The sequence below is a fragment of the Mobula hypostoma genome, chromosome 12, assembly GCF_963921235.1.
Source record: "Mobula hypostoma chromosome 12, sMobHyp1.1, whole genome shotgun sequence".
In the NCBI taxonomy this organism is placed as follows: domain Eukaryota; kingdom Metazoa; phylum Chordata; class Chondrichthyes; order Myliobatiformes; family Myliobatidae; genus Mobula; species Mobula hypostoma.
Window position 1 is genome coordinate 50,611,144 of NC_086108.1, and position 12,202 is coordinate 50,623,345.

Sequence of the window (12,202 nt, forward strand, 5' to 3'; positions counted from 1 at the left end):
AAACTCTGTGGGAAGCTAGTGCAGAAATTGCGGAGGTATTTTCAACATCCTTAGCCACAGGTGAGGTGCTAGAGATCTGAAGGGTAGCTAACGTTGTTCTGTTGTTCAAGAACACACAGTCCCTGGCCACTTTATTAAGGACCTAATAAAGTGTAAAGAGTATGTACATTGTCTTCTTCTGCTGTAGCCCATCCACTTCAAGGTTTGACATTTTGTGCGTTCAGAGATCGTCTTCTGCACACCACTGCTATAACACATGGTTATTTGAGTTACTGTCACCTTCCTGTCAGCTTGAAGCAATCTGGCCATTCTCCTCTGACCTCTGTCATTAACAAGGCATATTCGCCCTCTGAACCGTCATTCACTAGATGTTTTTCATTTCTTGCACCATTCTCTGTAAACCCTAGAGACTGAAAACCCCAAGAGATCAGCAGTTTCTGAGATACTCAAACCATTCCATCTGGCACCAACAATCATTCCATGGTCAGAGTCACTTAGATCACATTTCTTCCCCATTCTGATGTTTGGTCTGAACAACAACCGAACCTCTTGACCATGTCTGCATGCTTTTATGCATTGAGTTGCTGCCACATGATAGACTGATGAAGTATTTGCATTAACTAGTAGACATATAGGTGCACCTTATGGACTGGCCACTGACAGTACACTAGAAAACATTGTACTAAACGTGACATCACCAGTACAGACAGAAGGGAGTCAGAGAGATGGGAGGAACAGAATGAAATCTTGAAAGGAGGCAGCTGGGGAAGAAGTTTAAGGTAACTGTGGGATTTTGATAGATTTTCTTTGATAGTTTATCCACAGAAATGAAGGTAAGGGAGATGCTAAAGGGAAGAAATGGAGATGGATCATATAAAGATGAAGGATGTGAGTTGGAGGCAAAGAAAATGCAGAACCTGTACAAGAAATTGTATTAGTACATCGTCATCAAAGTGCAGCGAAAGGAACTGAAGTAGGGGTCCTGAATAGATTTGGAAGAAAGAATGTCTAATACCAGGGGGGCATGCATTTAAAGTGAGAGGGAGTAAGGCGAAAGTCGATGTGCGGGACAAGCTTTCACATAGAAATGTAATGTGCATGGAATGTGCTGCTACATGCACTGGTGGTGGAGCAAGCAGGCAAGAGGCTCTTAGACAGGCATATAAATATGCAGGGCAGAGAAAGATATGGACATTGTATTGACAGAAGTGATTAGTTGGGCATTTGATTGTTACTTTAATACCTGTTCCTGTGCTGTACTGATCTATGTTCAATGTACAAAAGCAGCCAAAGCCAAGACCCAGGGGTTGACAATAGCATGACCTTTTGTTGGATAAGTGTGTGGAGATGGAAGCAAAATTGCTCAGTATGTGGAGAAGGTTAAACTCAAGAGAATTGTGATGTAGTAGAGCTGACTGAGCCTCTATTTATTCAGCTCTTGTGTATCACAAGAAAAGCGCGAGATCCTCACAAACTGCGGGGATGCAAGTATAGTAGGATTGAGATGGTGGGATTATCAGAAGAAATAGAGCTGTGGGTGGGAAGAGAACAAGAGCTGAATGTGAGTTGACATAGGAAGAAATAAAAGTCATGAATTGCAAAAGGATGATTTTCCTGGGGTAGTCACACTTGTAGATTTTGGAAGGAATTTGAACCCAAGGTTATGTGGCTATCCTCCTCTTCATTTTTTGTTGCTTTATACTACATTTGTTTACATGACTAACAATAAACACAGTAAAAAGACTCAACTTTGATAAGCTGCTGCATAATGCAAATCTTTATCTTGTGAAATTAAAGTTTCAAAATCCAAAGATGATTTGTTTGCGAGTGGTAAAGGATAGATTATTAGAACCTAGAACATTAGATTAGATTAGATTAGATTATGAGGACACAGTCCCCTTTTATTGTCATTTAGTAATGCATGCATTAAGAAATGATACAATGTTTTTCCAGAATGATATCACAGAAACACATGACCATCCGACTAAAAAACTGACAAAAAACACATAATTATAACATATAGTTACAACAGTGCAAAGCAATACCGTAACTTGATAAGAACAGACCATGGGCACGGTAAAAGTCTCGAAGTCTCTCGAAAGTCCCATCATCTCATGCAGACGGTGAACCTCCAGTGCCGCAAACTTGCCGATGCAGCATCCTGGAAGCATCCGACCACAGTCTGACTCCGAGTCCGTCCGAAGACTCCGAGCCTCCGACCAGCTCTCCGACACCGAGCACCGAGCACCATCCCTGCCGAGTGCTTCAACCCCGGCCCTGGCAACATCAATAGGCAAAGCCAAGGATTTGGGGCCTTCCCCTCCGGAGATTCTCGATCGCACAGTAGCAGCGGCGGCGAAGCGGGTATTTCAGAAGCTTCTCCAGGTGTTCCTCCTCACTTCTCACGGCTGTCTCCATCAAATCAGGATTGTGCACGGCCCCCTAGTTAACACATACCGATATCAATTCGGAACGGCCGTGGGTGCTGCGTTGTGCTGCCATCTTCTCCTCCCTAATACATAGAACATAGAAATCTACCGCACATTACAGGCCCTGTGGCACACAATATTGTGCCGACCATATAACTCATTCTAGAAGCTGCCTAGAATTATCCTACCGCATAGCCCTCTATTTTTCTAAGTTCCATGTATCTATCTGAGAGGCTCTTAAAAGACCCTATTGTATCTGCCTCCACCTCCATTGCCAGCAGTGCATTCCACACACCCACCACTGTCTATCTGAAAAATGTAGCCCTGACATCCCCTCTGTACCTCCTTTCAAGTACTTTAAAACTATGCCCCATGTATTAGCCATTTAACCCCTGGGAAAAAGCCTCTATTTACCCACACGATCAATGCCTCTCATCATCTTATCAGGTCACCTCTTATCCTCGGTCACTCCAAGGAGAAAAGGCCAAATTCACTCAACTTATTCTTATAAGGCACGCTCTCCAATCTAGGCAACATTCTTGTAAGTCTCCTCTGCACTCCTTCTATAGTATCCACATCCTTCCTGTAGTGAGGTGACCAGAACTGAACACAGTACTCCAGATGGGGTCTAACTAAGGTCTTGTATAGCTGTAACATTACCTCACGGCTCTTGAACTCAGTCCTACAGTTGATGAATGCCAACACACCATACACCTTCTTAACCTTATTAACCTGTCCAACAGCTTTGAGTGTCCTATGGACGCGAACCCCAAGATCTCTCAGATCCTCCACACTGCCAAGAATCTTACCATTAATGCTATATTTGTCTTCAAATTTGACCTACCAAAATGAACCACTTCATGTTTATCTGGGTTGAAGTCCATCTGTCATTTCTCAGTCCAGTTCTGCATCCTATCGAGGTCCAGCTGTAACCTCTGACAACCCTTCAGACTATCCACAACACCCCCAACTTTTGTGTCATCAGCAAACTTACTAACCCACCCCTCTACTTCTTCAACCAGGTCATTTATAAAAATCACAAAGAGGAGGGGTCCCAGAACAGATCCCTGTGGAACAGCAATGGTCACTGACCTCCATGTAGGATACGAACCATCTTCAAGCATTCTTTGCCTGCGGGGGCAAGCCAATTCTGGATCTACAAAGCAAGGTCTCCTTGGATCCCATGCCTCCTTACTTCTGAATGAGCCTTGCAGGGGGAACCTTATCAAATGCCTTACTGAAATCCATATACACTACATCAACTGCTCTACATTGTACTGCTCTATAAATGTTATCCCAGTGCTTCAATTAGAAAATGGAGATTTACACTACGAGGGCTGATTGATAAGTTCGTGGCCTAAGGTAGAAGGAGTCAATTTTAGAAAACCTAGCACATTTATTTTTCCTACATTTACACACTTAGTCCAGCGGTCGTGGAGCATACGGATCCTTTCTTTGTAGAAGTCGGCATTTTGGACCTCCAAAAAGTGGTCCACATCAGGGGTGATTGATAAGCTTGTGGCCTAAAGTAGAAGGAGATGAGGAGAAACTTCAAACTTTCTGCATTTTCACTCAAAGAGTTGAACTGCACGTGCATGTAACGAGAGCTGTATAACTCATCTCCTTCTACCTTAGGCGACGAACTTATCAATCACCCCTGCTGTGGACCACTTCTACAAAGAAGGGATCCATATGCTCCACGACTGCTGGACTAAGTGTGTACGTGTAGGAGGGGACTATGTTGAAAAATAAATGTGCTAGGTTTTCTAAAATTGACTCCTTCTATCTTAGGCCACAAACTTATCAATCACCCCTCGTATTACAAAGCCCTTAACCTTTATTTATTATTGGAGTATCCTTTACAATCAGTATGATTCAAAGCCAAAGATGATATTGTCAAATTCACAAGGATCTGTATGCACTGTAATAATGAAAAGTTTACCCGCAGCGCATCATAGGCACATAACGTCAGATAAACAACATTCACATGAAAAACAAGTTAAACAAGTTAAGCACATTTTTTAGAAAAAGCCATAAAGAACACAATTAGAACAAAAGAAAGCCTTTTCTGATACAAAGTGATCATAATATTGCAACACAGAGGTGAAGATTATGGTTGTGACAGTAGTGTGAGATTGAATGGTTGAATGTCCCTGGTGGTGAGGAACCAGATCTCCTGGCCAATGGTAACAACGTGGCCTAGATGGTGGAGATCTTTAATTATTGTTATTACCTTCTTGAGGCTGAACCTCATGTAGATACGACCGATGGTGGGGAGGGATGCACCTGTGTTGTATCGATCTGAGTCTACGACTCTCTGCAGCTTTTTTCCGCACCAGACCTGGATACAATCAATCAGTGTACTTCCAACAATACATCCGTAAAGGCATGTTAAACTGTCTGATGACATACCAAACATCGTTAACATTTTTTATGTGAGGGAAATAGAATTGATTGTTTATAAACAGTTCATAACAATGCCATGGCCGGCTTTGTGATGAATTAAACAGTTTAATCATTTCATCTTTATAATGACTTTACAGTAGTATACATATAATCTACCTTTTATTTGAAGGAAGTATGAGGCCATTCTTCTGCATAAGAATACTAAAATATTATTTGTAAAACAAGGAACAGGTAGAAAACACTGTTTTCCGAAGTGGTAATAAAATCAAAGTTGAAGCTAAACAATAATTTTTCCAGATCTTGGAACTGACATATACAATACTGTAAATACTTGTTATTTTAAAATGCCTTACTGTTGAACTTGAAGTTTATGACCTGCAGTGTTCTTTTCAGGTATTTTACTTTCTATTGTCATCTAGTCACAATTTTCGCAGCACACCTTTGCTCCAGCTCTGTCAACCATTACCATTTGACTATCGCAAACAAGAGAAAATCTGCAGATGCTGAAAATCCAAGCAAAACACACAAAATGTTGGAGGAACTCAGCAGGCCAGGTAGCACCTATGGAAAAGGGTACAGTCGACATTTTGGGCCGAGACCCTTCAGCAGGACTGGAGAAAAAAGATGAGGATTAGAGTTAAAAGGTGGAGGGAGGAGAGGGTGAAGTTAAGCTCAGGGAAGTTGATTGGTGAAAGAGATACAAGGTTGGAGAAGGGGGAATTTAATCGGAGACGACAAAAGGCCATGGAAAAGGCCCACCTTTTAACTCTACTCCTCAGCTTTTTCTCTCCAGTCCTGCTGAAGGCTCTCGGTCTGAAATATCAAATACTTTTTTCCATTGATGCTGCCTGGCCTGCTGAGTTCTCCAGCATTTTCTGTGTGTTGACCATTTGACTACCATGGGTTTCCCTTGCCAGTAATCAGGATTTTCAAGACATGATGTAAAATCTTTAACCTAAACTTTTGAATTTGTTTGTCTTCTCACAAATGTGATCTGACCTTAAATTCTTAGCATTTTGTGTGAATACTTTAGATTTACATTCAGTGATTTTCAAAATCAGCCCAGAGGTAATTACTGAGATATTTAACATGATGCCAACTTCCAAATTAAATTTCAGACAACAGAAACCCAAGTAATACAAGGTCTTTTTCCCAGGTAACCTGCAGTCATTGCGAACACCCATACATAAAGAATGGCCTCTAGGTAAAAATTACTAAGATCCTCCACTGTGAGTATTGATTCCTTCTGCAATTAAAAGGGGGATGAGTTGAAGAAACAAATTAAATGCAACAATAGAAGATTTTGGACAGCGCTACAGAAGTAGGCTACTCATTGTCACCTCGTGTTTCATCAGAGGAAATATTTGGATATTAATGCATTATTTTTTAATTTAGGGGATTAAGGTCCTAATGCAGAAAAGGGTTACTGAGGTAAAAGATCAATATTGACATTTTTGAATGGCAGAACAGCCACAAGGAGTGAATGACCGCTTGTTCCTGCTCATCTTTCTAATGTTCTGAAATACTACAAACAAGTATGTTAAATATTTACCAATTTACACCCTCAAAAGTTGTCTTGTAAGTATGTTAACCTGTCATGTCATGGCAAGGCAGCCAGAAAAACAGTGTGGCCTTGAGGCAATCTTGGATGTTCTGTAATGAGGACATTAGCCAGACTCAGCGTAATAATTAGAGGCATTTTTATACTACACAGACAGGCTCGTCAGCACAGATCGTCCATTGCCGACATGAGGTATCCCCATCTGTCTGTGTTGGATCCATATCCCTTGAAACCTTTCCATGTACCTGTCCAAATACCTTATATACATTGTCATTATAACTGTCTCTACCACTTCCTCTGTCGCCTCATTTGACTCACCCACCACCTTCTTTATGAAATACTTGCATCACACATCAAAGTTGCTGGTGAACGCAGCAGGCCAGGCAGCATCTCTAGGAAGAGGTACAGTCGACATTTCAGGCTGAGACCCTTCCTCAGGACTAACTGAAGGAAGAGCTAGTAAGAGATTTGAAAGTGGGAGCGGGCGGGGGAGATCCAAAATGATAGGAGAAGACAAGAGGGGGAGGGATGGAGCCAAGAGCTGGATGGGTGATTGGCAAAGGGATATGAGAGGATCATGGGACAGGAGGCCCAGGGAGAAGGAAAAGGGGAAGGGGGGAAAAAAAGCCGGAGGATGGCAAGGGGTATAGTCAGAGGGACAGAGGGAGAAAGAGAGAGAGAGAGAGAAAGAATGTATGTATATAAATAAATAACGGAGGAGGGAGAGGTGGGGCATTAGCGGAAGTTAGAGAAGTGAATGTTCATGCCATCAGGTTGGAGGCTACCCAGACGGAATATAAGATGTTGTTCCTCCAAACTGAGTGTGGCTTCATCTTTACAGTAGAGGAGGCCGTGGATAGACATAGCAGAATGGGAATGGGATGTGGAATTAAAATGTGTGGCCACTGGGAGATCCTGCTTTCTCTGGTGGACAGAGCGTAGGTGTTCAGCAAAACGATCTCCCTGTCTGCATTGGAAAAAGGACTGTGACCATTCACCTTACCTCTACTCCTCATGATATTATCTGCCTTTATGAAATCACTCCTGAATTTCCTAAGATCCAGTGTAAACAGCTCCAGCCTGTTCAAATTCTCCTCATAGCTCATGCTGTCCAGCCCCCAAGCATCCTAGAAAATCTTTTCTGCACCTTTTCCAGCTTCCTGATATTGTTCCTATAGCCAAATAACCAGAACTGCACACAGCACTCCAAGAGCGGTCGCTCCAAAAGCGTTAGCAACAGGAATTCTGCAGATGCTGGAAATTCAAGCAACACACATCAAAGTTGCTGGTGAACGCAGCAGGCCAGGCAGCATCTCTAGGAAGAGGTACAGTCGACGTTTCAGGCCGAGACCCTTCGTCAGGACTAACTGAAGGAAGAGCTAGTAAGAGATTTGAAAGTGGGAGTGGGAGGGGGAGATCCAAAATGATAGGAGAAGACAGGAGGGGGAGGGATGGAGCCAAGAGCTGGACAGGTGATTGGTAAAGGGGATATGAGAGGATCATGGGACAGGAGGTCCGGGGAGAAAGAAAGGGGGGGGGGAACCAGAGGATGGGCAAGGGGTATAGTGAGAGGGACAGAGGGAGAAAAAGGAGAGAGAGAGAAAGAATGTGTACATATAAATAAATAATGGATGGGGTACGAGGGGGAGGTGGGGCATTAGCGGAAGTCGATGTTCATGCTCCAAAAGCGTTTTACAGTTGCAACAGGAAGTCTCAGCTCTTGTACTCAGTGCCCAAATCAAAGAAGGTAAGTAAACCAAACACTACATTCACTACTCTGTCAACCTGCATCTCCACGTTCAAGGAACCACGTACTTGCATTCTGTCTCTCTTTTCTACAACATACTCGAAGACCCTGCCATTTATTCTGTAAATCTTGCTATGGTGTAACTTCCCAAAGTGCAACACATCACACTTGTCGGAATTATATTTCATCTGCCATTCTACACCCTCTTTCCCATCTGGATTGTGCTGTAATCTTAGATTAACTTTTTCACTGTCTACTATACCATCAATTTTCCTGTCATTCACAGACTTAACAACCATTTTGTATCCAGTTAGTTAGCTTGCCGGATCTCATGTAATCTATCCTTTTGTACTAGCTGATCTTGTGGGATCTCATTAAAGGCCTTGCTAAAGTCAATGTAGACAACAGCTATGGCCCTGCCCTTGTTAATCCTTTAATGGCAAAGAAGAAGTTGGGATTAAAAGGAAAGTGGTGGACAATCGTACACCTTCCAACAGCCCATTGAGCACAATACTGGGGAGAATAGTCAAAGAAGTTTTTTTCAACTAGTTTTGCTAAGCGTTATGAAATGGAAGCTAGGGATATGGAAATATGGTGGAGAGTGTTATTGCAAAGAACAGAGAATAGTACAGGCTCTCCCTTCACCCCATGATGTTGTTCCTTCCATTTCTCTTTCATCCATATGCCTATTTAAGAGTCTCTTAAATATCCCTAATCTGCTTCTACCACCATCTCTTGCAGTGCATTCCATACACTTATCTCCCTCTAATATCCCCCAATACTTTGCTCAGAATTATACCCTCTCATATTTGCCATTGTTGTTCTGGAAAATAGACACTGGCTGTCCACTCTATCTATCTATGCCTCTTATACACCTCTATCAAATCACCTTTCATTCTCCTTTACTCCAAGGAGGAAAATGGTAGCTCGCTCAACGTTTCCTCATAAGACATGCAATCAGAACTGAACACTACTGCAACAGTGGCCTAACCAGAGTTTTATAGAACTGCAACATTACCCCACAGCTCTTGAACTCAATCCTCCTACTGATAATGGCCAACAGATCATACATCTTAACCCCCTATGAACTTGCACAGCAACTTTGAGGGGTCTATGGATGTGGACCCAAGACCCCTTTGTTCCTCCACATTGCAAAAAATTCTGCCATTAACCTTGCACTTTGCCTTTAAGTTCAACTTTCCAAAGTTTATCACTTCACATATTTCTGGATTGAACTCCACCTGCCGCTTCTCAGCCCAGGTCAGCATTCGAGCAATGTCCCATTGTAACCTACGATAACCTTTTACACTATTCACAACACCACCACCAACCTCTGGGTCATCTGCAGACTTACGAACCCACCCTTCCATTTCCTCATCTAAGCCACTTATAAAAATCACAAAGAGCAGGGATCCATAAGACACAGGAGCAGAATTAGGCCACTTAGCCCATTGTGTCTGCTCTGCCGTTCCATCGTGGCTAACTATTGTCCCTCTCAGCCCCATTTGCCTGCCTTCTCCCCATAACATTTGATGCCCTGACTAATCAAGAACCTATCAACCTCTGTCATGGTCCGGTCCGTGAAGTCTGCATTCCGGTTCACAGACCAGTCCATCGATCCTTACTCCAGGTTTTCTGGTTTTCCTTTGTTCTGTTGGGTGCTCTAATTGAGGCATATGATTCTCGTTTGGGCAGACACATAAATACCTCCGGAGACCAGGGCTTTGCTGCTGGATTGTTCCTGTCTGAATCCCTTCTCTGCCTCTTCCTCCTGAAGCCTTGCCTCTGTCGTTTTGAACTGTCTCTGTGTCCACGGCTTCGCTAGGTAGGTCCAGCCGTTTGCCGCTACTTTGTGTTGGGAGCTGTCTCTCTGTGTTCTGTATATGAGCCCTGACCCTACGTCCTGTTCCCAAGGAGGGGTCCCGGCTCTGTGTTCTGCATTCCTGTCGCCCTTGATCGAGGCTCTGCGCTCCCGCCTCCCCCTCGACCGAGGCTCTGCGCTCCCGCCTCCCCCTCGACCGAGGCTCTGCGCTCCCGCCTCCCCCTCGACCGAGGCTCTGCGCTCCCGCCTCCCCCTCGACCGAGGCTCTGCGCTCCCGCCTCCCCCTCGACCGAGGCTCTGCGCTCCCGTCTCTCCCTCGACCAAGCAAGGCTTCGTGTTCTCGTCCTGTCCATGTGCCCAGTCCTGTAGCCATGTCTTGTCCTCGCCTAGTTCCGGGGTCTGAGCCCAAGTCAAGACCCAGGTTCTGGGCCCTTGTCCAGTCTCCAGCTCAGACTCCAAACCCAGGCTTCTAGTTCCCAGTTCCTTGTCTTGGTTCCGCTTGCCTAGCCAATGTCCTAGCCCAAGTCTGTGTTCTTGTCCCCGCTCTCTAGTCAAGTCCTGTTCCTAGTACTTCAGTGTCTGTGTCTTGCATTTGGGTCTGCTCCAAGCGCCCCTGTATGACAACCTCTGCTTTAAATATACTCAATGACTTGGTCTCAACAGTTATCCATGGTAATGAATTCCACAAATTCACCACCCTCTGGCTAAAGAAATTCCTCCTCCCCACTGTTCTGTGGAACACCACTAGTCACCGACCTCCAGACAGAATACGCTCCATTTCTTACTACTGTTTGCCTCAGTGGGCAGCCATTTCCCAGTATCCTATGCCTCTGACTTTCTGAATGAGTCTACTATGGGGAACCTTATAGAACACCTTAATAAGATCACTGCTCGATCTTCATCTGTTTGTTTTGTCACTTCCTTGAAGAATTCAATCAGCCTCTTGGGACGTGACCTGTCCTTAGAAAGCCATGCTGACTATTCCTAATCAGACTATGCTTCTCCAAATGCTCATAAATCCCATCTCTAGGAAACTTCGCCAATAGTTGACCCACTGATGTAAGTCCCAGGTTTATTGTTATTACCTTTCTGAACAAAGGAGTAATATTTGTTACAGTCCAATCATCTGGTACTACTGTGGCTAGCGAGGATGCAAAGATCATTGCCAAAGTGTGACAATCTCTTCCCTCTCTTTGTCTAGTAACGTGGGGCACGTCCAATCTGAATAATTATACCAAAGTAAGATTTTGACTGAAGATCTCACACAGTTCTTCTTGTCTCCAGTCTGAAGAATCAAAGCAATTCAATAAATGAAATGGGCCTTATGTACACTCCTGATGTGAGTGATATGACGTGAGTGGGAGGAACTGGATGAACTGGGCTTGTACTCGTTGGAATTTAGAAGATTGAGGGGGGATCTGATTGAAACGTATAAAATCCTAAAGGGATTGGACAGGCTAGATGCAGGAACGTGAGTGGGAGGGTGAGGAGCCAGAGGTTGTGGTACATATAGGTACCAATGACATAGGTAGGAAAAGGGATGAGGTCCTGAAAGGAGAATATAGGGAGCTAGGAAGGGAGTTGAGAAAAAGGACCGCAAAGGTAGTAATCTCGGGATTACTGCCTGTGCCACGTGACAGTGAGAGTGGGAATGCGATGAGGTGGAGGATAAATGCGTGGCTGAGGGATTGGAGCAGGGGGCAGGGATTCAAGTTTTTGGATCATTGGGACCTCTTTTGGCGCAGGCGTGACCTGTACAAAAAGGACGGGTTACACTTGAATCCTAGGGGACCAATATCCTGGCAGGGAGATTAGCGAGGGCTACTGAGGTGACTTTAAACTAGAATGGTTGGGGGGTGGGAATCAAATTAAAGAGGCTGGGCGTGAGGAGGTTAGTTTGCAACAGGGGGATGGGAACCAGTGCAGAGAGACAAAGGGGTGTAAAGTGAGGGTAGAAGCAAAAAGTACTAAGGAGAAAAGTAAAAGTGGCAGGCCGACAAATCCAGGGCAAGCATTAAAAAGGGCCACTTTTCAACATAATTGTATAAGGGCTAAGAGAGTTGTAAAAGAGCGCCTGAAGGCTTTGTGTGTCAATGTAAGGAGCATTCGTAATAAGGTGGATGAATTGAAAGTGCAGATTGTTATTAATGATTATGATATAGTTGGGATCACAGAGACATGGCTCCAGGGTGACCAAGGATGGGAGCTCAACGTTCAGGGATATTCAATACACAGGA